The sequence below is a fragment of the Leptonychotes weddellii genome, chromosome 1, assembly GCF_054177405.1.
Source record: "Leptonychotes weddellii isolate Sample4059 chromosome 1, ASM5417740v2, whole genome shotgun sequence".
Classification (NCBI taxonomy): domain Eukaryota; kingdom Metazoa; phylum Chordata; class Mammalia; order Carnivora; family Phocidae; genus Leptonychotes; species Leptonychotes weddellii.
The window spans coordinates 11,628,470-11,654,338 of NC_138369.1; the positions used below are offsets into that span (position 1 = coordinate 11,628,470).

A 25,869-nucleotide genomic window follows, 5' to 3' on the forward strand; every position below is an offset into this window, starting at 1 on the left:
CACAGGGGCTCCACTGCCTCATCCCCGACCCTCTCCAAGGGCTGCTGCTGGTCCCCGCAGAGCCGGGGAGGAGGAGGATTGCTGAAGAATTCAAAAGTTCATTTCACCCCCAAGTCATGCTCACATGCTGAGATTACAATGCAATTGGTTGGGAAAAGGAAGGAAAGATTCATTTCCGTTAATTTGATTTCCTTAAGTACTTTGATATTTGGGGTACTTTTTTCAAGGACCAGAAAATAAAGGGACTATTAGTGCGTTATGAAAAATACGATACTCCCAATGAATTACGGCTGCTACAATAAATGTCATTTTTAAAACCATAGCATTCTTGGGGCGCCTGGGAGGCTCAGTCGTTAGGCATCTGCCAGGGTCCTGGGATTGAGCCCCACATTCCCTGCTTCTCCCTCTCCCGCTCCCCCGCTTGTGTTCCCTCTCTCGCTGTGTTTCTCTCTGTCAAATAAATAGGAAACACAAGCAGGGGGAGTGGGAGAGGGAGAAGCAGGCTTCCCGCAGAGCGGGAAGCCCGATGCGGAGCTCGATCCCAGGACCCCGGGATCATGACCTGAGCAGAAGGCAGACGCTTAATGACTGAGCCACCCAGGCGCCCCATTCAATAAAATCTTAAAAAAAAAAACCAAAAAACATAGCATTCTTACACTAGGAGTTTGTGGGAGAGAGATCAGCACCCTATGCCCCATCCCTGTCGTATATATTCTGAAAAGCTCTCTGAAACACAGCTCTCTAGAGATGGGCCCCCTTGTCAGTGTGTGTTTTGTTTTGAGTGTCGTGTCCAAGCACGATTCCACACCCTTACTGTCTGTGCAACATGGAGTTGAGGCTCCATCTGCAGTTAGTCACACTCTGTGCGGAGTGAGTGTGTGGTCCTGAGGAGATTCTGCTACTATAGAGTTCTGCACACAAATGCTCCCCTAAAGGGTTAAGTACAAACTGCTCAGAAGTATGGCTTTGAACCGGAAGTGTATCTCCTCCTCTGTCTTCATCTGCATGTGTCACCAGTTGCTGTGGGCATCTCGGGCTCCTCCATCCTCGGCCACCAGGGGGCGTGGTGGCTCGGGCAGTGTTCCCACCAGGTTGAGCGACCTGAGTCCAGCGCCTGGCTGGGAAGGATGGGCTGGAAGTTGCCAGTCTCCAGTGCGGCCTGGCCTTGTCCTCATTTGCAGGGATGCGGAATAACCTTCACCACAGAGTCTCTCAGTTCCTCTCCTGTATCATGTGGGATAGGAGATGCTGATCTCCAGGTGTTAGGGCTGCACCATTCCCTCCTTTACTTGCCAAACATTTATTTGGCACATACTTGATGCTGAATGTTGGGGACACAGCAGGAGCCATATCGAGCAAAGTCCCTGCCCTCAGGGAGTGGACATTCTACCAGGAGTGTGACAATGGACCTCAAGTAGGAGTGAGCCATGCCCCACTTGTGAGATGAGAGCAGTATACTTGTAGGATGGGAAACTAGGGACAGGTGGGGGACACTGTGACAGGACAGAGGGGAGACCTCCCTCAGCCAGCCAGTCAGAGCTGGATGATGTTTCAACTTCTGCTACGTAGACACCAAGACTGTGGGAAGGGAATGGGCCAGCCCTGGTGTCTGCTACTCAAGGGGATACTGGGAGGGCATCGGAACTGCCAGCCCTCCGGTGGCATTCTGCCTTGAGTCATGTCATGGGGACACTGATGGGTGGGGAAAGTGGCTGAGCCCCCATTTCCAGAAGAGGGATCAAATCCCTGGATCCTCTCAGGTCCTTCTCCCCCCACCACACTCAGGCCAATATCCCAGAAACAAACTGGGGGTGAGGGTGGTGCAAACAGGGCTAAATGTGCACAGGGGTGTGGGTCAGACGGTGACAATAACAAAGATGGGGTCACTGACCCCCTTGTATAATGTAGACTCCCAACAGCAGGTGACCAGGGGCCAGGGCACTCCTGACATCACCATGAACCAACCAGAGCAGATGCTTCAGAGCTAGGTCCCTGATCCGAGGACTCCTAACGCCCTGCCCAGCAGTGACCACACTGTTTCCTGAGCCACCCCCTCCCCAGGAAAAGGGAATTCATCTCTTAAAGAAGTTCTTCCTGCCTCCAGAATGTTCCTCTGTCCTCTGGTGCCAACAGAAGGAAGTCCCAGCTGGGCCACACCCAAATCCCTCATTCACAGGATGTGTTTCCCTCTTAGCATCTAGTTCTCCTCAGACCCAAAAGCTTAAGGAGATTACTTTTGAGGGATTATTTACCCCTCCCTGACTGTGTCCTGAAATGGCCACAAGCCACACTTGTGGTTGGCCTGGCTGTGGGACACCCACACGCCTTGACTGCAGAGAGCGGGGCCCGGTGGGCTTTGCACGTAGAGACGCCACGGCAGTGTCCACTCAGTCCCTGTGATGGGAAGAGCAGCCCATGGCCACATCACCTCTCTCTGGATTCTTCCAGCCTTCACACCTTACCTTGGTACTCACAGCCAGTGAGGACAGTGGATGAGTGCGGAACATGCTCCCCTCCCGTCTCTTAATTCCCGTGAAAAAGGCCAGAAACTAGATCCGTCTGAGAAACAGGATACAACACGATACACGTTTGTGATGCAGGGAACATCAGAGGCATTTCAATCAACATTATGTGGGCATCTAACAAGAGTTGGGGCACCCAAAAGAATCACCGGTTCAAGGTCACAATTTGGAGCCAAAGCGGATTTTTGAAACTGGTTCATCTCTCTCTCCCAAGCCACACCAGATTCTAACCTTCACATTTGACCAGTTCCTCCAAAGACACCAAGCCATGGGGTCGTGTGAAATGGATTACTCAAACCCGGACTGACGCCTAGCGGTGACTTGGCACACGGAAGATACTCTGACATTCTCCGATAGGTTTATACTAAAGCACTATCCATCATTGATCTGAAATTCAAATCGGACTGGGCGTCTTCTGTTTTCATTTGCTAGGTCTGGCCACCCTGGAGGCTCAATAATATCTTTGAATAAAGGAACATAGGCCTGTGATCAGAGAGCTGGAATTTGACTGAGTCCCAATAAGGAATTTTACCGGCGGGAAACAGAACTCATAGGGCTCTGCAGTACTACGCTTCCTTCTTCCCATCAGAATAAAATCTCACCTCTGGGGCGCCTGGTGGTTCAGTCTGTTGAGCATCTGCCTTTGGCTCGGGTCATGATCTCAGGGTCCTGGGATTGAGCCCCACGTCGGGCTCCCTGCTCAGCGGGGAGCCTGCTTCTCCCTCTCCCTCTGCTGCTCCCCCTGCTTGTACTCTCTCTCTCTAATAAATAAATAAAAAATCTTAAAAAAAAATCCCACCTCCTCCCAGGCCCAAAATATCAGCCAGCCTCTCCCACCTCATCCCTGCCCATCAGCTTGCCACTGCTCTGTCCCGTACTTGGTGCCACCTGTTCCCCTCACTATTCCCCTCTACCCAGAATGCTTGTTTCCAGTTTGACTCTGTAAGATCCAGGTCTCTGCTCAGATCCACCTGTTTGCAAGCCCATGACTCCTGCCCTGGCCAGAGGCCTCCCCAGTCACTGTGTCACACCCTTGATTATTTTTCTTCATCATCATCATCAGTAGTTGAAATTACCTGTTCAGGAGAGCCTGGGGTGGCTCAGTCGTTAAGCGTCTGCCTTCAGCTCAGGTCATGATCCCAGGGTCCTGGGATCGAGCCCCACATCGGGCTCCCTGCTCCACGGGAAGCCTGCTTCTCCCTCTCCCACTCCCCCTGCTTGTGTTCCCTCTCTCGCTGTGTCTCTCTGTGTCAAATAAATAAATAAAATCTTAAAAAAAAAAAAAGAAAGAAAATATCAGACAAGGAATAAAAAATAACTTAAAAAAAAAAGAAATTACTTTGTTCATTTCTTTGTCAGTCTGTCCCTTCCCACTCGCCTTGATCACCACAGCATCCAGACACATGATCACAGGCCTCTGAGTATCCATGGGTGACAACTCCAATCAGGAACCCGGGCCTTGCACCGAAACTCCTGCCACAGCACCATCTCCCCCTATGCTGCAAGCTCCTGGCTCTCAGCATCACCTGGAGCAGGCATGAAGGTTGCCAAGACCAGGCAGTTTGAGGGACTCCTATACTAGTAAGAAGGTAAATTAATCTCTTAATCTAAGCAAAAGTTGTGATTCAGCATTTCCCAACCCAGGACATGTAGAAATAAATACCCTTGGGGCGCCTGGGTGGCTCAATCAGTTAAGCATCTGCCTTCAGCTCGGGGCATGATCCCAGGGTCCTGGGATCGAGCCCCACATCGGGCTCCCTGCTCGGCGGGAAGCCTGCTTCTCCCTCCCCCACTCCCCCTGCTTGTGTTCCCCCTCGCTGTGTCTCTCTCTGTCAAATAAATAAATACAATCTTTAAAAAAAAAAGAAAGAAAGAAAGAAAGAAATACCCTTGCTCCAAGGATCCTAGCAACTTCCCCAGTTCAAACTTCCCCAGTGCAGGAGCTTCTAGGGCTTTCTATGGTGGACAGCAAGGTGCATCATTCTCAGGAACATTCTAGAGGCTGAAACCAAACCCCACAGGACAGTCCTGAATCACTGATTGAGGCTGGTGACTTGAATCTGTGGTGAGAAGCATCGCCCACCAGACCATTTGCTTTCAATTTAAGAGATCAGAGCCCATGGGCTGACTGTACCTCTGTGTGTGCACAAAATCAAAGCGGGCCTCATACGTCTGTATATGAAATAGAACCCCTCTGGAGGGACATGCGAGAGCCTGACATCACAGCCTGTGGGCGAGGAGACAGGGGGCCCGGAGTTCAAGGTGAGAGAGATGCCTTCTCCTTGGTGCCTTTGCCCAAGGCTGCCTGCTGCCTCAGGCTGTCTGACCCTTATTAGCAGGTCATTAAACATTTGTGGCATAAATTAATATACAAACAATTAGAACCAAAAGAGCAAAATGAGATGGAACACCATATTCCTCAATATACACGTCATAAATACACATACACGTGTAATGCACACATGGCCAATTACCTATAAACAGATAACTGCCTGGGTCACCATCTCCTTGGGCACCTTTCATTCCGGGCCACCCTTGCAGTGCTCACTCAGCTTACCTGTCCACTCCCAGTCCCGGGCCTGTCTACAGGGGAGACAGAGGAGAATCTGTGCTGATCAGGTCTGTTTCTATAGTTTTTATATGTCCAGGGGAAAATCTCTTTCTCCCGGCTCTCTTGCCTACGCTTCAGCAATAATCGAGGAGAAAATTCTCATAAAGAAGACCAGAGCCTTGGTGATCAGATGCGTCAGAGGCTGAGCAACAGGAAGGACAGGCCTGGCCCAGTCTGGGTGGAAGCCAAAGGCAGGGAGCCCTGGTGGCTGCTTCCCCACAGACTGGCCCAAAGGCCTTAACATGGAGGACGCAAGCAGCTCAGCCGCAGCAGCGACAGGGACATTTCCCTCGCTAAGACACATGTGTGACTCTCAGGGCATGGTCCCTGAGGGCTCAGAGCTCCTTGGGGACTGCTGAATTCCACCCAAGACAAGAGCACAAACCCTGGATCCCTGAGCTGTCTGTTCTCCCCCTGGAGCTTAAATAAGCACGAAAGTGCAGTGAATCTGGCCTTTGAGACTCAGTCAGGCTCCGCTCAGAGACCAGCTTGGCCCTCTCCTTGCTACTGAGCTAAGTGACACCCTCTCTGGGCACTCCTCCCCTGGGAAAAGTAGAAGGTGGGGACTGGCTGATTTGTTAACTTCCTCTCTGCTCTGACAGTCCCCGACGTGGGATTATCTACACGGAGAGGGGACACAGAGGGGAGAAATGAGGAGGCATTTCCGAGAAGATGGGCGACCCAGGCAGTTATCTGTTTATAGGTAATTGGCCATGTGTGTATTAAATGTGTATGTGTATTTATGACGTGTATATTGGGGAATATGGTGCTATCCTCTGGGAATGTATTATCTAATGGAGATAAGAAAGGAAGAAAGAAAGAGAGAGGAGGGAAGGGAGGAGAGGGAGGGAAAAAGGAGAGAAGGAAGGAAGGAGAGCCATCTTACCTACTTTGTGTGGTGAATTAATACAAAATGCACAAAAACTAAAGGATTATAAACAGAAAATGTTAAACACCAACACATTCGTGGCCCCAGCAGGTGGAAAGGCTTGCTTGGAGTCAGGGATTTTGTTCTTCACTCCTTGCACCTTTCCCACCTTTCCACACTGCACCCCAAAGAGCTAATTTGAAGTGGCTGGGAGGACTTTGGGGAGAGTGTGGGCAGCTGCAAAGATTTCAGGATTGGAATCCAGACCGAGGTTCTGGTTTTATTTATTTGTGACCCTGGCCAAATAAAAATCCCTGAGCCTCAGTTGCATCCCCTCCAAAACGGAGGTCTATCCCTTGACCCCATACAACTACTAAGAGAGAGAGGTGCAATCAGAGGTGACAGAAGCTGGCTTAGCCCAGGGCAGTATGGGGAAACAGCCCTTTTCAAATCGTGAACCACGGTCCACAGACTGTGAGTTCTCCAGGAGGTTAATGGGTGTTCTTAGAATAAAAGAAAACAGACCACGTTGTCAAGGAAGTTTGCAATATACCATGACAACATCCATTATCGATAGGAAAAGGTTTAGCAAAATCCTCTAGTTGAAAAAATAATTTTATAAGAGAGAAACTAATCACAGAATCCCTATTGATATCTTGAGGCCTTCCGATGTCCTGTGGAATCCAGAGTGGGACATTTTACACTGATCAATGTATCCTCATGGCGGGGATGCCTGAAATCACGGATAGTACTGAACACTGTATATACTATGATTTTTTCATATGTACACATACCTATGATAAAGTTTAATTTATAAATTAGAAAGGCACAAAAATAACTGATAATAAAATAGAATAATATAATAAAAGTTAAGTGTATTCGGTGTCTCTTTCACATTATCCCAAAATACCTTATTGTATTGTAGTTGCCCTTCTTCTTGTGATTAAGTGAGATGATAAAATTCATACATGATGAGATGAAGTGAGGTGAATGATGTAGGCATTGTGACATAGCACTGGGCTACTATTGACCTTCTGGCAATACCTCAGAAGGAGGATCATCTGTATCCAGGCCAGCATTTGTCCTTGGGTAACTGAAACCAGGGAAAACGAAACCTCAGGTAAGGGGGTTATGACACATTCCAGGAAGTAACTGGAGTGAAGGGAGGGCCAAAGAGGAGAAAGACTTTGAATGCCAAGCCAAGATTCAACCTTTGGTGATGGAGGGCTTAAAAATTTTTCTTTTTCTTCTTAACTACAAAACCAATAGAATACAACCTCCTTAAAAATGGAAGTTTTTTGAGTAGGGGTGTGACATGGTTCTTGATTGAAGAGAAATCAGTCTAACAGTTTGTGTGTAATTGATTACGAGAGAGTCGCTAAGAGCATTTTTGGGAATGGGTGGTATTGACAGAAATCAAAAGAACAGACAGAAAAGCAAGGGGACAAATCATAATGTTGAGCAACTAACTTTGAGTTTGATGAGTGATGTTAAAGCAATCTCCAAAGATTTAAGAGCTTTCAACCTGGAACACCAGGCAAGTGATGTTAGTGCAGAAGAAAAGAGTGACAAAGGGAAGCAGGTTGAAAGGATAGGGTTCCCTCTCCCTTTTTCTGCCATTGTGGTGTGTGCAGCTGACTCTGTGCACAGACCTCTTGTCTTCTTACACAACTTTTAGGATCAAGGGCTTCCTGGTTGAGAAACAGAAGTAGAATCATCCCATTCCCCATGGATTCCGATAAAAACTGGTAATAAAATCAGGTATAACTCCCAGAGGAGACATTGGAGAAGAACCAAACTGATGTATAAGGAATCGCTTACGAGATGGCACACATATTTATACTGTATCAAGGTCACTAACATCTTACCATGTCATGTTGAAAAGGTCACCACTCTCTCTGGACAGTTGGATGTGTTTTATTAGGAAAATAATTTTCTTCTCTTTGTTTCTTTGCTTCTGCACTAGTAGGTTGGTTCAGTAATAAATATATGAGAGCTTTTGTTTGAAAAAAAAAAAGAATGGAGAATGGGTTAAAGAGAAAGACATCAAATTTTGTCTGAAACATATGTAGCTGTTGAGTTTCAGTCACATCCCATCTAGAAGGGAAGGAGATCCCAGACAGGAACTCAGGCAGACTGGAAATACAAATCTGGGAGTTCCTAAGAGTTCTACTCCTTGAAGGGATTCATTCTCTGAAGAAACATAGCAAGCACAGAGTAATAGCAAGAGATGAGATGGCAGAATTTCCAGGTAGAAGTTGGACGAAGACTGAACAGGAGACCGGAAGAGGCAAGTTCCCCAGAAACCATGAAAGACATTTCAAGGAGTAGGGAGTGTCCTCTAGATGCTGGAGGTTGGAGAAAATGCAGACCAAGAAGAGTTCCTACAAGGGGAATCACTCCGTTCTCAGTAATTTGAGAGAAGGATTTTAGTGGCAGGATTAGACACCAGGGAGGAAGGAATTGGCAAGGGAATGAAAGCAGTGGGCCAGGTCCACAGGCATGACATGCATGTCCCTTGGAGGCAGAGAGGCAGTCACTTCAGTCGTAGGGCACAGGGCTCTTGTCTCAAGAGAGAGAGGTTGGAGGAAGGGTCTGAAATGCAGTGGAATGAAGGCCCTGACCTAGGTTTTAGGCTCAGATGTAAGTGCTTGTCTAGGATGCTAAAGGCCTTCAGATCCCACAGAAGCTCAAGGGGAATTCTTCACTGGTGGTAGTAAGGAAACTCTTTCCCACCTAGCACTGCAATGGGCTCCTCCCTCTGCACAAAAAGTGGCCACACATGTCAAAGGTCAACTCCCTCCCGTTCAGAAATGCTTTCCATCCTGGTTGGGGAAGTCACCCTTTTGACTTAGTAGTCTTCTAAGCTGTAGGCCTGTAGGTGTACATAATACTTTTTTGCTCCAGCAAAGGGTTATCACCAGTGCCATTTAATTATGTCAATAAGAACCACATAAGATTTGTTACTACAGTCTAGGTTTTTGACCTAGAGACTAAAGAAGCCTGACAGAAAGGGCTCCTGGGCTCCATCTGGACTCAATTCCAGATTTTCTAGCCATCCAACACCAATGAAACTACACTGCTCCCCACCCCTGGATACTTCAGGTGCTCCCTGACTTTCTCTTGCGGGGAGCAGGAGGATGACTTAGGCCAACCTCTTGATTTGGTAGTGTCTATTTCTCTCTGAAAAGACACTGACTTTTTACTATCCTTTCCCTGGGAGACCCAGAGCCAATTCCTATGACCTGCTAGAAGATGCAGGTTTCAGTAGATTAGCAATTCACATATGTGAACCTCAAAGTGCTTGGCAAACCCAAATGAATTTTGCAGTCCAACAATCTTAGGAGGCAATGATGGAAAGGGCACTTTGCTCTGGTCACCTGAACTGGCAAGTGACACTGGAGGACTTTAACTTTTGTGCTTAGTACCGTTCCCACTGGTATTAACCAGCTGTTATTCTTCACTGTTAGTGGGCACTCTTCCTTGTCCAAGACCCTCACACCAGTAGGGGGTCTCTGCAGGCTGGCACCCACCAGGCCCTCATTTTTCTAACTACCACTGAGGCCTTGCCTTCCTTGCTGCCTGTGCAGTCACCTGGCTCAGTTCCTGTTTCCCTATTTGGATGTGAATGTCACTTAGCCAGTTTGCCCACATGATTTCCCAGACCCAGGAAGGGACACGCCTTGATGCAGAGAGATGCAATCACTACTACCACTGTGGAAAGGAAAGCCATCCTTGGTATGGGTCACATGCCCTTCTTTTCATTTTTTATGTCAGAAGCTGTGCTTGTGTCATCCATTTTGGCGGCGCATTTCACTTCCTCTGATGAATGCCCATTTGCCTTGGACTCTTCCAGGATACAATTTCCCAGGCAATAGGGCTCTTGTTTATGTTTAGATGCCAGGCTTCTCGGACATCCCTTAATCCAACATCTCTGCCTCCAGAGATGCCTTTTTCCAGAGAATAAAGAAATTCTGTACATTCTTAAAATAAAAAGTGAAACATAATTATAGGTCCTGACATTTCTAGGGATCAGTCTGGGAATTACACAAGACAGCCCTGAAATAACCTCACTTCATTTGCAATCTCCCTTTGACAAAGTTAATTTCGGTGGCCTTGACCCTGGTTATGGTCCCCCACTTGCCCTTTGCTCTTGGAGTTAGGGGACTCTAGCAGACCTGTATCCAGAAATTTCCCATGGCTTGCCTAAGAGAGAGATAAGGCTCAGGAAGTTTTTGGTTCCTAACATGTCTCAACTTGGCACAAGGACTCAAGGGGATAGGCACCTCTTCTTCTCCCCGTTCCTGCACATAGGCCCAAAGTGAGATTAAGGCAATGCAAGTTTAGGATCCAGCCATAGAGTAGGAGTGGGATGTGAACAAGTCACAGTTGCCCTGTAAGTCTCTCCATTTCTCATGTATAAAATGAAGCGTTGGACAATGAGCTGCTCTTTGATCCCAGTTCAATTCAGTCACTATAAAAGCACTGAGGGACTATTTAAACGAATAAGGCTGGATCCCTGCTCTCAGAAAGCATCCTGCTTAGTGACTGGAATGAAAGGAAAAGCTCCTGAGTCCTACTGTGCACCGTACACGGTGCACTCTCCTCAGCGCAACCTTTGAGACTGGTGTTCTCATTTCTGATATGGCTGAGGAAAGTAACTAGCCTAGCTCCTGTGGGTTCAACTGCAGCTCTGCTAGCCACCAAATTCTGAGTGGTTATTGTCACCCAGACTGGCTCAGACACTTGCAGAATGTGGTAAGTGTTACAACAGAGGTGCAAACAAGGGGCTCTGGGAACACATTGTCTTCATGTTTCCAGTGGCTTCCTTCCCTAACCAAGGACTCTGTCAACCTTGCCACTTGAGTCCAGGCTGAGTTCAGTCAGGGAATCAGGCCCCACAGGGCTGCCTGCCAACCTCCCATTCTTGTGACTCTCAGGATTTATCCTTTACTTTTCTTCCAGGAATAACAGCCCACTTGTAACAATAACAATAATCCCTTACACCACCGCTTCATGGTTTACAAAACAGTTTCACATCATTTAATCACATTCCTACAATATCTTCTTGGTATCTCTTTAGTATAACATTCTGCCTTGCCTGACAGGCCTGTTTCCCTTTATTGCATTCATCTTGGCTCAGAAGTTCCATCCTATAATTCAGGTATCTCAGTACCTTGCACATTTCTGTGCACAAAGTGGGGGAGATAAAAGTTTGCTGTACTGAAACCTTACTGTGTTGTGGGTCTTTCTCATGGCTGCTTTCTTCACCCCTTTGATTCAATGGTTGTTTGGTTGTCTGCTAAGGGCAAAGCTGGGTTCTTTCTTTCTTCCTTTCTTCCTTGCTTTCTAAGTAATCTCCACACCCAATGTGGGGCTCAAACTCATGACCCTGAAATCAAGAGTCACATGTTTTTCCGATTGAACCGGCCAGGTGTCCCAGAGCTAGGTTCTTAAAAAGATTTTATTTTTAAGTAACCTCAATACCTGATGTGGGGCTTGAACTTACAACCCCGAGATCAGGAGTCCTATGTTCTACCAACTGAGCCAGCCAGGCTCCCCAAAGCTGGGTTCTTTGAGAGGGAAATCAGGCAAGGAGTTCAGATCAACAGTGGGGAAGACAGAGGCAAAGGACTCTGACACCTGGTGGGCCATGGTACGTCTTACAGCAGAGATGCAAACACTGTGCAGTTTGAATGACTGATGAATTTCGTCTGGGGGTGGCTGGGAAGCAGGAATGCTTCTTGGAAGGGACCCACCCAGTAGAGAAGGAAAGGGGCTGAAGAACTGGACAGGGGTCAGAATCAGGAATGGCCACAGATTTGATTGACCCTTGGGAAAGAGAAGAGAGCTGCACAGAAAAACACTCTCAAAAAAAGAGGAAAGAGGGCTAAATGGGTAGCTTTTCCAAAAAGGAAGTATTTAACTCCCCAAAATTTTCTAGGAAAGAGTCAAATGGTCATAGTTCCTAAGAAAAGGGGAACCATTACTGCAACACAGACACTGCTTAGAAAAAGTTCAGGGAGCACAACTACCTGACATTTTGTTAGTAAAAGGGATGGGGGCCATCAATCTCCTGCGATTCCTCTCTGGAGAAAAGAGAGGGGCTTGAAGTCACAAGTTTCTCCTCTGGTCGGGGGAGGGACATACAAGGTAGGAATTTCCCGAGTTATCTTTAGATATGAAGGCCACAGCACATAGCCCCCACTGCCCCTCAGCCAAGGGAGGGAGAGGGCCAGCGGCCCCTATAGTGCTCAGAAAAGAGCTAGGGTATGCTCCCCAAAATACTGTCCAGGAAAGGAAGTGGGCCCTGAGTTCCTCCAAGTCTCCTTAGTAAAGGGGGCAAGGGCCTGAACCTCTACCAATTTTCTTAGAAAACAGAGCTAGGGTTGCAAATCTACAAAATCACCCTCATCCTGGCAATTCTCGGAAAAGCGGGCAGGGCAAGACTCGCCAAAACTTTCTTCAGAAGAGGGCCAGAGCAAGAACCTCCAAGATTCTCTTTAGGAGAGGGACTACGGCAAGATTCCTGGATTCTCCTCAGAATGGGGGCTAGGAAACGAATTCCGAAGATTCTCCTCCAGAACGGGGGCCAGGGACAAGAATCCCCAAGATTCTTAACAGAAGAGGTCGAACCCACAACTCTTGTCATAAAAGAGCGCAAGGGATAACGCATTCCCTCGGGAACAAGGCCGAGCCAAGGGCTGCCCAGTCTCCTCAGAGCGCGCCTCACGCGGCCCCGCCCACCGCCCGGCGTAACCGCCCCACGCCCGCCCTGCCCAGGCCCTCTCCGGTGCATTGTGGGTGGGGCGCCCCTGCTGAGCACTGCGGGGAACCCCCTGCCCAGCCAGTTGTCGGCCGCCCGGCCGCCCAGCCGAAACGCCCTCCGGGGTCCGAGCGAGCCGGCCAAGAATTGACGCGTCCCCAAGTCCCCGCCCCTCGTCGCGTTCCCGCCCCGAAGCCGAGGCCCTGCCCCCGAAGGGCCATGACTGGCCCTGAGGTCCGCTCCATTCTTTCATTGGCAGACCGCTTGTCAGTCACCCCGTCCCTCCTCCTCGGGCCCGCCCAGACCGCCGGCGCGATCCCGAGGGCCAGCCGGCTCGCGCTTTCATTGGCTGTGGGGCACTGTCCGTCGTGAGGCTGGCCACGCCCTCCGTGGGAAGCGGATCCCCGGAGCCTCAGCCGGACCTCATTGGCCTGCAGTGCCGCCACTCGACGAGACGCGCCTCAACCCGGAAGTGTGCGAGGCGAAATCTGCCTAGCAACCGGGGAAGCCGGGCTGCGAAGCGGGCAATTTCAGTGTGAGAAGGAGCGGTGAGACCGAGCGGCGGCTCCGAGCGCGGCGCGGCGGCTCCTCCCGCCCGGGGTCAGCGCCCCGGCGCGCGCACGCGCATCCCTGCCACCCGAGCGCGCTCCGCGCCGCCCGCGCAGTCGCTCGGTCGGTCGTCCGTCGTCCTGTCGCCGCCGCCGCCGCGGGCGCCACCTGAGGGAGCCGCCGCCGCGGGACCCGAGCTGATCGGACCGGACCCCGCCTCCCGAGGCCACCCGGGGCCCAGCAGCCGCCCGCAGAGGCGCCGAGCAACTTCGGTGAGTGAGGGGCCGGCGCCGCTGGTGGCGGGTCCCCGGCTTCCGGTGCCCCGGGCTTCTCTGGGGCTTCCGCTTCTCTGAGGGGACCGCCTCCGATGCGCGGACCCCCTTCTCCGAGGGACCCCCGCCTCTCTCAGGGGAGACCCCCTTCTCCGAGGGACCCCCACCTCTGAGGGACCCCCACTTTTCGGAGGGACCCCACCTCTCTGAGATACTCCTTTCCTCTGAGGGACCTCCACTCTTCTGAGGGGCGCCCCCCTTCTCTGATGGACGCTCCACTTTTCTGAGGGACCCCCTGTCTCTGCGAGGGAGCCCTCCCTCCCCCGTGTCTTTGAGGGACCGCCTGCTTCACTGAGGGCCCCGCTCCCTGAGCCCCCTCCTAACTTGTCTAAAGAGACCCCTGCTTCTCTGAGCGGTGCTCTGTCTCTGAGGGAACCCCCCCGATTTCCTGGGGACCCTTGCTTCTCTCAGGAGACACCCTGCTTCTGGGGGACCCTCCTCGCTTCTCTGGGGGGCCCCACCCTCTCTGAGGAGACCTCCCGGCCTTTCCAGGGACCCCCTCCCCGCCCCCCGTTCTCTGAGGAGAGCCCTGCTTCTCTGAGCTGTTGTCCCTCTTATCCCTTTTTGCCCTTGCTTTTCTAAGGTGTCTCCCACTTTGCACAGGGCCCCTTTCCCCCTGCCTTTCTGAGATGCTCTCCCTGCTGTCCCCCCTCCCTGGGTGACCTCCTCCTTCTCCCAAGCGTCCCCAACTAATCTGAGGTGTTGCTGCTTCTGTCAGAATCCCTTCTGGGCATGTTCCCCACTTTTCTGAACTATCCCCACTCTTGATGGGACCCCTTACTTTTTGATGAGTGCCTTCTGTTCCCTGAAATGGTATTGATTTGACTGGGATCCTTAGTTCCCAGAGGAAAAGTTCCCCACTTTCCCAAAATGTTTTCTTTTGGGCTCTCCACTAATCTGTGGAAGCCACAATTTTCTGAGGGGTCCCTGGCTCCTCCAGAGGTTCTCCCCTTAATATGGGATGTCCTTCTCCTAGGGGATCCTCATGTCTCTTAAGTGTGCCTCCACTTTTCCAAGATATCCTCTGCTGGTGGGAAACACTGTGGATTTCCTCACTTCTCTGGTGCCCCCGCATTCTGAGGAGTTCCCCTCTCACTTGCCTGAGGACATTTCCCCCTTTCCTGAGGTTTCCTGCCTGATTCTCTAAGGGAGGAGCTCTTCCTTCATTTTCCTTGGATCCCCTAACTTCAAGGTTCCCCTGTTTCTGTTTGGGGTACCCTCTTCCTCCTTTCTGGAAGGAGAGACCAGAAATGTCCCCCCTCTTCTGTCTTCTTTCTTGCCCGATTGGAGGAGGAGTTCTTTGAACTTTGACCTCAGCTTCCAAGGACCTGGAGAATTTTGTGGCTGGAAAGGAATTTGGGAGACAGTCAAACAGACAGTTTCTCTCGTCCTTCTGAGACCTGCTAGATTTGAGGGGGAGCAGGGGCTGTTGCCAGATGACCACCTTGGTTACTCCATTTTTGAGCCGTGGGCCACCACAGTGTTGTCAGGCCATTGTGGAGGCGGGAGGGACAGGGCTGGAGCATTATCCTCCTATTATTCCCCATTATCACACTGTCAGGCTGTGGGACCGACCCACTTCCTGTCCCATCCCTCAGTCCTCCTTCTGCATAGTGTAGCACACCACCCTCTCACCCCCCCAAAAAAGGAGAAGCAAAAACACTCCTTCAGGTCTTCCTGCTATGTTTTCTCTGATTCACCCCTTGATCTCTAGAGGATCCCCAGTTTGTGGGCCAGTCTGGTTTGAATGGCAGGGCAAGAAGCAGGAAATGGGTCACCTTAGATCCAGGAACAGTGGAAGGGAGGCAAAGGACAGGGAATTTGACAGTATTTCTCTAAGTTTTAGGTAACTTCAGCCTGGCCCAAAGGAAGTTTTTACATGGCTTTTACAAATCTCATGTGTACTTTTTTTAATGGCCCACCCTGGATTCCAAATTCACTCCAGTAGCTAATTTTATCTGCTTTGCCAAATGCAGAGCTCTCTGGAGCCCAAGTAGATGAATGCTGGCATTGAGAGATGGTCCAAAGGACAGGAATGAACTCAGTTTGAAACCTGAGTAACTTGTAACCACTTCGTGTCCATGTACAAGTCTCCAGCTAAAAACATGGGGAGAATGTATTTGAAGTGGAGTTCTGAAATGTAGGCTGAACTGTTTGGTTTAGCATTTCAACAAGTTCTTCTCTGACTCTGCTAGAACTGCAGTTCACTTTACAGTGTGACTTAAGGCTGTCTCTCTCCTGTTCATTTCCATCTGGGTCTTGCTTAATTTGAGTCCTTTGTGAAGATTCCTGCCGAGGCTATAATTTGAGTTCTAAATCTGTCGGTGGACCATGTGGACACAAGTTTCAACTCGAGCTATTTTCTTCTGTAGAGAAGCGCTTGGAGAGTTTCCTAGGCCCTTTGCTCCTGGGGTAGTCAAGTCCAGGCAGGAAGGTGCCGCAGACCTGGAAGTTCTCCTCCTGCCTCTTCCTGGTCAGTTGTAGGCACTGCCCTGAGGGGAAGGGGAAGGATGGTGGGGAGCTTGGGGCTTAGGGTTTCCTGAGACAGGGCAGAGAAGTGCCGGCACATATTTATTATTTTGAATGAAACCCATAGGACCAGTAGGATGGGGTGTTGGAAAGGGAAGGGGGAGCTTTGAAGTCAGGACTTGATTCAGGTTTTGGTCTGTCTTTCCTAGTTGTGTGGTCTTTTACAAGTTATAATGCAAAATCAGCACATTACTAAATATTTGAGGGGTCACATATCTATGTGTGTGAAGGTGCCGACAGATGGGAAGTGCTTCCTAGACAATGAATGAATGAATCTGAGGTAATGAAGGGGAGGCAGCCCGCATAAAGCCTAGCACATGGTTGGTGTGCAATAAAGGTTGACTGTTGTGCTCAAGAGATTAAGGTTCTGGTCTGGACTTCCAGACCAGGAAGCACTTGATATTCTGCCAAGGCTAAATATGCTCATAGAGAAAGAACTGTGGTATGTCTCTTGCAAAACCCATTGCCACCCTGGGTCTTGTAGCGTTTTTCTGTGTTCTCATAGCAGATGTGAGATGGATTTGCTGTGTAGCAGACATTTGTGTTGCCTTGGTCTTGCCTTCTGCCTCTGTAAAATGGGGTGATTTGTGAGTTGAGGGCAAGTAGGGAGATGTATTACTATAATTAGACTGTAGGCAAAATAGAAGATTATAATGAACTTTAGGAGTTGTGGGAAGAAAAAAGTAGGTGAACTATAAACCTAAAGGATCATATCCGTATTTTGGGACTGTTTGAGTGAGTGATATACAGCAGTTACTTGGTGAGTGTCTCTTCTTACACATTAGAACCTTGAAAGCAGAATGTTCTTTTAGAGTAATGGATCAGATTTGGGGATAAAAGACTGGGAAAGTGATGTACAAAGGCATTTGATGTCCCATAATAATAGTGCATTGAGAGGGCCAGTGTGTGGCTTAGTGCCCATGAGGAGATCAGAGTTCACCTTGAGCTCCCAGGATCTAGAGAGCTCTAGAAGATGCTAACTCAGCCTCTGGGGGTGGGGGTGGAGGTAGCGGCTAGGGTGGGCAGGACTTTTTTTTTTTTTGAGAGGATTCTTTTTTTTTAGCCATTAGTGAAAGTCCTAAAATCATGGCCAGTGAGTTGGGCCTAGCCTTTTTCACTTACTAGTGTGGTGGCAGATGGCACTTGCCTCTAATATCTAAAACCCAGGGGGAAATAATGGGTGAAAATCTCTGCTAGGCCTCCACTGGGCTACTCCCAGGTTTGAAGGATTCCCGCCCACCTTTGAAATTATACCCACTCCTTCCCTCTTTCCCTCCTTCCTTCCCTCTGCCTGTCTGTCTGTCTGTCTGTCTGTCTCTCGACTTTGCTATTGAGGCAAAGAACCACCAATCTTAAATTTCTCTTAATTCTTTTAAGGACAGTAATTCCATTAAAGAAAAAGGAACAAAGTTTTATTATTTTTAAAGTATAAAAAAATAAGGTAAATAACTTTAAAGGGATCACTATCCCTTTTGAAATTATGCTGCGTCTTTTGTGTGCCACAGACTTCACTTTGGTGGATGGTGGCGCCACCACCAATTCTCTTTTATCTAACAGGAAGTTTTTTTTAACTTTTTGTTTTAATTGAAAGATCCTTACAGCGATAAAAACCCTTGGATAGTTAGAAATGATATTGATCTAGGTACATTTATTAGATGTAATGTAACATGGTTATCCGTCGGTGGGGAGCTCTAAAAGGCATGTGGGTCCCAACACTGCCCAGATTCTAACTCTGGACGATAAACTGTTGATTTATATAGCTGAAATAGCTAGGGAAGTCAGGGTTTCCTTCCTGTTGGAGACAGCACTGGGGGCATTAAATCCCTGTGGATCTTGATGATTAGAAAGAAGCTGACCTCTTTTGGAATTGGGAAATAACTACTGTATGAAGTCGTTCCATCCAAGTGAGTGGAAGGTGTTATTTTTAATTTGTAGTATTAATTTTGGCTTTATCCTCTCTGCAGCCTGGCTGCCTTTGTTTATAGTGGTGTGTTGTCTGAATAAGACTTTATCCCTTCAGGGGCACCTGGGTGGCTCAGTTGGTTAAGCGTCTGCCTTCAGCTCAGGGCATGATCCCAGGGTCTTGGGATCGAGCCCCGCATTGGGCTCCCTGTCCTTCCAGCTTGTGCTCTCTCTCACTAGCTCTGTCACTATCTGTCTCTCTCTCTCAAATAAATAAAAAATAAATAAAATCTTTAAAAAAAAAGAATTTATCCCTTCAAACTGGCCTATAAGGGACAGTTTTAACACCCAACTAAACTAGGTTTTCCTGTGTGGCCATAAGGTAGGGCATTTTTTTTCTTTTTTTTTTTATTTGACAGAGAGAGAGAGACAGCAAGAGAGGGAATACAAGCAGTGGGAGAGGGAGAAGCAGGCTTCCTGTTGAGCAGGGAGCCTGATGTGGGGCTCGATCCCAGGACCCTGGGATCACCTGAGCCGAAGGCAGACGCTTAACGACTGAGCCACCCAGGCGCCCCTATTTTTTAATTTTTTTAGTTTAACTTAAATTGGATTGAAATATAGTGTTAAATATTCTGGCTCATGTAACTTCTTCCTATGCCAGCAAATAATCCAGCAATAAATGTTTGCGTGCCTACAGTGTGCGGGGTGCACCATGCTGGGTGTTGTGGGCCTAGCAGTGAGCAGGACAGATGAAGTCAGTTTTCAAGGAGCTTACATCCCAGTCACAGACAAGAAAACAATCGAAAGAAAGACTATTGCAGGGCTTCTTTGGGAATATCCCTGGATGTTGGGAACTTGAGGTGGAGTTTCTTGGAGGTTTAGAAGTGAAACCTCACTATCCCTCTAATTTCCTCACTGGGCTTCTTGCTTCTGTTTCCTCCCTCTAAAAGAAGGCAAAAATTTTGGCATTTTCCTGGTTGATTGTTGGCTTTTGGCACTAGTTGATCCAGGATGATGGTGACTGTAATCTTAGAGAAACAAGAGAGAATCTGGGATGGTCACTGCTAGGAGCATTTTCAGCTTTGCTTTTCTTGAAGTCAGTGGCAGTGTGTTTTTGGAATCCTGTGGCATTTCTTCATGGCAGTGCATATTACACAAAGAGATAAACAGTTCTAAAAGCCCTTTCCACCTTGTTTGAAATCTTAAAAAACAAATTCAGACAAGTGGAGTGCTTGGCTGTTGTTTATGGCATAGGAAAGAAAAGTGAGATTTCAACTAGATTGCTTTGTTGTGTATTAGTAGGTTCTTGGTGCACAGCTCCCCCCGCCCTAGGATTCCCTCTTATACTGGGACTGGGAAAACACTATTTTGACTTTCCTATGTTGTGGGCAGATTTGTTGTTAGTCCATAGAGGTCAATTATGTGACAGGTGCTTTTCTTAAGGGTATTTGGGGGTGGAGCCAGAGAGCTGGGGTGGGTATTCATTCAGGACACAGGCTCCAAGGGGGAGAGGGAGATTATAAGGAGAGTTTCTGGTAGTCTGTCTTCCTTTCCTTCAACCAAAGTACTGACTCGGAGGTGAAGAGGCAGGCTCTGGCCGGAAGTGGGCGTGGGCAAGTAATGCAACTGTGCACGTGACCAGGCTCCCACCTCTGGGCTCTGCTGCCCTTGGGAAGTGGATGCTTGCTCCCTCCTCACTTCCTGTTCCCTTGCCCTCCAGCGGAGTTCTTGGGCCCCAATTTGAGCATAGAAAACATGTTCAAATTCTCACTTTTTCCCTGGTAAGCTGCTTTGTCAGAGCTGGGAGCCACCAGGGGACTTGTACTTGGCAGTTCTGGGGGTTCAGCTAATGTACCTACAAACTGGCAGGGTAGCCAACAGGATGGTTTCCTTTGCATTACCACAGGAGCTTGCCTGCAGAGGGCTGCTCTGGAGATGTGTATAGAACTCAAGGAAGCAGACATTAGAAGGTCCTTCTGCAAGAGTGTGCTCTTGAAGAATGGTTTACTGTTACTTGTCTTCATTATCTTAAAAGAGTACCCTCTGTGGAGTAAAAACTTTAGAGTCAGAAAGACTTGGGTTTGTATTCAGAATCTGCCACTTGCTGGCTCTGTGACCTCAGGAAAGTGGCTTAACTGCAAATGGCTTAACTTCTTTGAGTCTCAGTTTTTCATTTGTGAGGTGGGGATGGTAAGCATGAAGCAGGTGGCCAGATTGTTGTAGGTGTCCAATAAAGGTAGTTGTTATGGAATCATATAAAAGCTTACTGGCCCTCTTAAGATTGGCACCCAAGTTTGGATAGCTACCTATAGCAGTTAATACTGTCTGAGAGCAAACCAGTCCATGTTGGGGCGACAAGCTGGGTGCAACTGGGGACCGATGATCTAGAGGTTCCCAGGTTGGCTGATTTTTCTCAGTGAGTTTCCTCCGTTCCTTGTAGCTTTACGCTGCTGTGCATCGCCTTTGTGTACTTCCTATATGGACTTGCAGTGCCCCCTGAAGCATGGATAGGGTAACTGGGAAAAAGGCTCAAATTGGAGGGTGGGCAAAGGAGGGGTAATAGAGAGAGCTACTTGTTAGATGGCTAGGCATTCTGGGGAGTGAAATAGCATGGGCATGGGCAGGGACCTGGAGGTGAAAAACAATCTGGTGAGTTCTCTTGACCTGAGGAGGTTATGAACATCTGAAAATCAGAGTTTGAACTGAGCACCTTTGGCAAGAAAAGTCCAGTTACCTTCAAAGGTAGAAAGTTTTATAAAATGTGCCATAGTAGAATTCAAAATTGAACTCAGATTAAAATATTTAAATTGAGATCTTAGTAAGAATTTTCAATCAGAAATATCAGTGATATCCAGTGAAATCAGACCAACTGGACTCTCTTTAACGGTACGTAGTCTACATGAAGTTTAATCTCCTAAGGAGCTTCAAGAAAACAAATTTGGGTAGGCTGCTCCTGAGTTATTTTTCTTTGAGAATTGTTATCATTTAAGCTGGTCTAAAATCTTTAACATAGTAAAACAAGTTTTTAACTTGCATGACATTTTCAAGGTTTAGGTTTTATATTGATATTTGCGAAGCTTTCAAGTTTTATATTTAATCTCTTAAAGCATCTCTGTTGAAGGTTGACTTTTGACTTAAATTTGAAATAAAGATCTTTTTCTTCTCAAACCAGGAGTTGGTAAAATGTAGGTCTGATCAGGTTGGCATGCAAGAAGGCATGGGTAAGTTTTGTTATCAAGCTGTGAAGGAGAAAACCAGAAAGACCCATCCCCTGTATTTTTTTTTTTAATTTATTTTTATTTTAATTTTTTTAAAAGGTTTTTATTTATTTATTTGAGAGAGAGAGCAAGGGGGGTGCAGAGAGAGAGGGAGAAGCAGACTCCACGTGGAGCAGAGAGCCTGACGCCGGGCCTGATCCCAGGACCCCGAGATCACGACCCGAATGAAAGGTAGAAGTTCAACCGACTGAGCCACCCAGGTGCCCCAAAATTTATTATTATTATTTTTTTTTCCAAAATTTATTTTTATTTTAAAGATTTATTTAAGAGTGAGTGAGCGCATGTGCGCAGCGGGAGGGGCAGAGGGAGAGGGAGACAAGTAGACTCCGCACTGAGCAGGAAGCCTGCCCCAGGGCTCAATCCCAGGACCCTGAGATCAGGACCTGAGCTGATGCTTAACTGACTGAGCCAGCCAGGCACCCCCACAATCCCCTCTATTTTTTATAGGAAATGCTAGGTACCAGGGGAGGAGAGGGGGGTACCCATCCTATCAGGAAAACTTTTGGGAGGAGTATTTTTCTTCCTTCGTCAGGTTGGAATATCTGCCATTTAACAACCAGGGAGTGGGGTGTGAATTGGATATCAAATTTTTAAAACATATTTTTCTTCATGTCTAAATCATGGATGTTTATTAACAGACCAATGATGTGACTAGCACTCTTTCTTTGCTAAGTAGGTTTGAATAGGTTGATCTCTAGACTTAAGACTGACATACAGCCTTTTTTTTTCTTTTTCCTGGTAGCTTTCTGATTTTTTTCCTTTTAATTTTTTTAATTCATAGAAAACAGTTCACTTACTTTTTTTTTTTTTTTTTAAAGATTTTATTTATTTATTTGACAGAGAGACACACAGTGAGAGAGGGAACACAAGCAGGGGGAGTGGGAGAGGGAGAAGCAGGCTTCCCGCCAAGCAAGGAGCCCAATGTGGGGCTCCATCCCAGGACCCTGGGATCATGACCTGAGCTGAAGGCAGATGCTTAACAACTGAGCCACCCAGGCGCCCCCACTTACTAACTTTTCAAAGACTTAAAATTGATCTATATCAGGTGGGCATTTTTTTTGTAAGCCATGTATAGACACAAAAGAGATATTCCTTGCCAACTGGTGACACATGCAGATGAAGACAGAGTGGGAGATATACTTCCGGGTTCACAGTGTTACATTTAGCCGTTTGTATTTAACCCTTCATTGGAACATTTGTGCTCAGAACTCTGTAGTAGTGGGACTTCCTCAGGGCCACACAGAGACTAAGTACAGATGGAGCCTGAACTCCATGTTGCCTGACACTAAGTATACGGAATTGTGGTTAGAAACAACACTCAAAACAAGCATATGCTGACAAAGTGGCCCATCTCTAGGGAGCTGTGTTTCAGAGAGCTTTTCAGTGTATATACGACAGGGATGCATCAAAAGGGTACAGATCTGTCTCCCACAAACTCCTAATCTAGTGTAAGAATGCTGTTACTTAAAAAATGACATTTGTTGTAGCAGGTGTAATGCACTGGGAATATTGTATTTTTCATAAAGTACCACTGTAATGGTCCCTTTAACTATTTTCTGGTCCTTGAAAAAGGTACCAAAAACATCAAAGTACTAAGGAAGTGATATTAACATAGGAATTAATCTTTTCCTTCTCTTTCTCGACCAATTGCATTGTAATGTCACTATGTGAGTATGAATTTGGGGTGAAATAAGAAACTTTAAAACAATCCTCCCTTAGAGATTGTAGTTATGATTGTCCCTAAACTCAGTGAAAACAGTTTTAGACTTTTGAGCTCTAAAAATGAGAAGTGTGGAGGCACCTGGGTGGCTTAGTTGGTTAAGCGTCTGATTCATTATTTCAGTTCAGGTCATGATCTCAGGGTCTTGAAATCCAGCCCCTTGTCGGGTACCACGCTGAGCGTGGAGCCTGTTTAAGATTCTCTCTCTTATTCTTCCCTGCCACCACACCCCGTGCCCTCTCTTTCTCAAAATAAATAAATATTTAAAAAAATAATAAAAATGCAAAGTATGGAAAGCAGTCAGTGCTCTTTTTCATAAAAGTACTTTTAAAAACATTTGATACACTTTTGAATGAACAACCTGTTTATTCTTCAGAAAACAAGTGGGAGCCTAGTGTCACTGATAGCAGTAATCTCAAAATTAGTTAAAGTCTACAGAACTAGGTCTGCTTAGCCTTCGAATTTAAGTAAGTAGATGACAATTCATTCTGTGTGTTGAGAGAGAAAGATATCTAAAAAGTTTAAAGGATAATGAATCTATCCCTTTTCAGCCCTTTCTGCCCCCAGAGCCCCACACTCCAGGTGTGGCCAGCTCTGGCCCTTTGCCTCTGCTGTTCTGGATGCCTGGGATATTCATCTGTTAAGAACTGGCTCAAATGTCACATCCACAAAGATTTCCCAGACTCCTCCCCAGGCAGGGGAGCAGCCCCTTCCTCTGTGATTCCTGTCTTTCCTATGAATGCATTTTCTGCATTGAAATCATTCTGCCTTTCTGTGCCACGAGCCTGTGAACTTCTGGAGATGGTGCCTGCAGGCTCCTCAGCTTGCAAAACCCTTGGGATGAGTGGCCTCTTAGACAGTTCTTGTCCATCAGTGTTTATCACATAAGACATCTTGAATCTTGTCCACCAGAAACTTTAAAGAAATCTCCTGATTAAAAACAAAAAAGTACAGTACCTTAAACATTCAGTAGGTGATGCTACTCCTTTTCAGTTTCGTGCTACTGTGGAGCCTTTGACCAATTTTCTGCTATAAAAGAGGCCATGAACATATGGAATTCGGCCCAAATTTCTTTTCTTTAGTCCCTCTGTTGTGCAGGAATGGGCTCAGATGGCATTTAGAAGTTTATCTAACAGTACATTAGAAAGATAATTAGAATATTTTTGCAGTGGTTAGGGTGGAAGGAGGCCTGGCTATTATTAGCAAGGATCTGATCTTTGAAGGATATTAAGTTTAAAATGAATTTGGAAGGAAATTTTGCTTAACTAAATAACAGAAGTGTTTTCAAAGTATTATATTAACTGGTATCTGTAAGTATTAATTGACTGCCTTGTTTTTAGGGCAGAGGGAAAACTTCAACAAAAACATGGTACTGGCCTTATTTGTCTTTTAGTTTCTTTAGCTTTAGAATGGAATCTAAAGGTGATTGCATCATATTTCGTAATCAGCCAGCTGAACTATTTGCTGTTTAGTCCAGTACTAGACACTGAGGTAGCAAGGTTTTTAGTCTGAGCAGCCTTAGCATTCGCCTGCCTGAGCTCCGGGGACCCCAAACAGGTCTGGATTTACTGTCACTTTTTCAATCTACACACCTGGCCCTCTCTATCACAAAAATAAACTCTGTGACTACTTCATCCTACCCCCACCCCTGCTTTCCCAGCTGGAGATGTTGGCACTGCCCTCTGGAGCAGCCCACCTGTCACCAGTACACACCTCAGTCCACAGGGGTGTGCCATTAATATGTCGCAGCTGATGCCTCTCTCTTTAAAATAGGGTGGTTGTCACCTTGGTGACTCACACAGGGCTTGCCAGTTCAGACTCTGGAATCTCTATGTCTATCTCAAGTCTCGGGTCTCCCACTTGACCACACATTGCTGTTTGTAGTTAATTAAGTTGGCATTAATCAAGACCCAGGTGAGGAGCAGTGAGGTAATATTTTGCTTGTATTGCTTTAATATACATCATCTGATTAATAGTCCTAGAGTAAAGCAGTTCTCCAACTATAAAGCTGCCGAATGACAGTGAAAATTTTGGATATTTGCTTTTAACCTCTTCTTGCACATGGGATCAGGGAGCCTCCCGCATTCTTATACCAAGTCACCTGTTTGAGAAGAAGACTGTTTTTGTTTGGTTTTTGAATTTGAACATTTGAAATTCTTTGTAGCAAAGCAAATTGCTGACAAAACTGGGTCAGGGAAGGCGTTTGGGGGTCAACAGTTTGCATTTTGTATCATTTTTTAGTTTGAGGAATGCTTAGCTTTTGGCCCAGGGGAGTTGTGCCAGATGTTGCATTAAGCAGTTGGAAGATTTGGGGAGTGGGGTGGGGGGTGGAATCAAGGACAAAAAATTGCTAATTATGTGTGGAACAACACAATTAAAATGGGCCTTTTTGAACCTCTTATTGTTGGGGGGGCACATAGCAGGAATACAATTTTATACGTAAAAGTTGTTCTACATTGTTTTTCAGGTTTGGAGTCAAGACCAATGGTGGGTTGAAATTGCATTGAATCTCTTTAAAAAAAATGAAATAAAATAGTTAATATCAGAGTACATTGCAAGTGGTTAAAGTATGTTTGGTGAAACTTTTGCTTCAGTTGTATGAATGTGTATTAAGATGTGTTATAAAACAAATTAAAAGCCACTACTCAGGAGTCTAGGAGTCTTATGAATTGTTTTAACTCCGGAAAAAGAACATGAAAAGGGCCTTTTTTGGTGATTCTTCAAAACATAATCTTGATAGTGAGAGCTTTCTTGTGATATTAGATATTTTCTTTTTCTTTTTTTTTTTTTTT

The 25,869-nt window shown here is 47.0% G+C and overlaps 1 protein-coding gene across 2 annotated transcripts in view; it reads left to right on the forward strand.

Annotated features, from left to right (window-relative positions):
• Positions 1 to 13,259: 13,259 nt before the first annotated feature.
• The window catches only part of GATAD2A (GATA zinc finger domain containing 2A), a 103,349-nt gene continuing 90,739 nt past the window's right edge, over positions 13,260 to 25,869 (forward strand). The window contains exon 1 of one of the 2 annotated variants that reach the window (XM_081816228.1): positions 13,260 to 13,588. The gene's annotated coding sequence lies outside the window, so the exon portion shown is untranslated. The remainder of the gene's footprint in view (positions 13,589 to 25,869) is intronic. The other variant, XM_081816206.1, reaches the window with a different exon arrangement.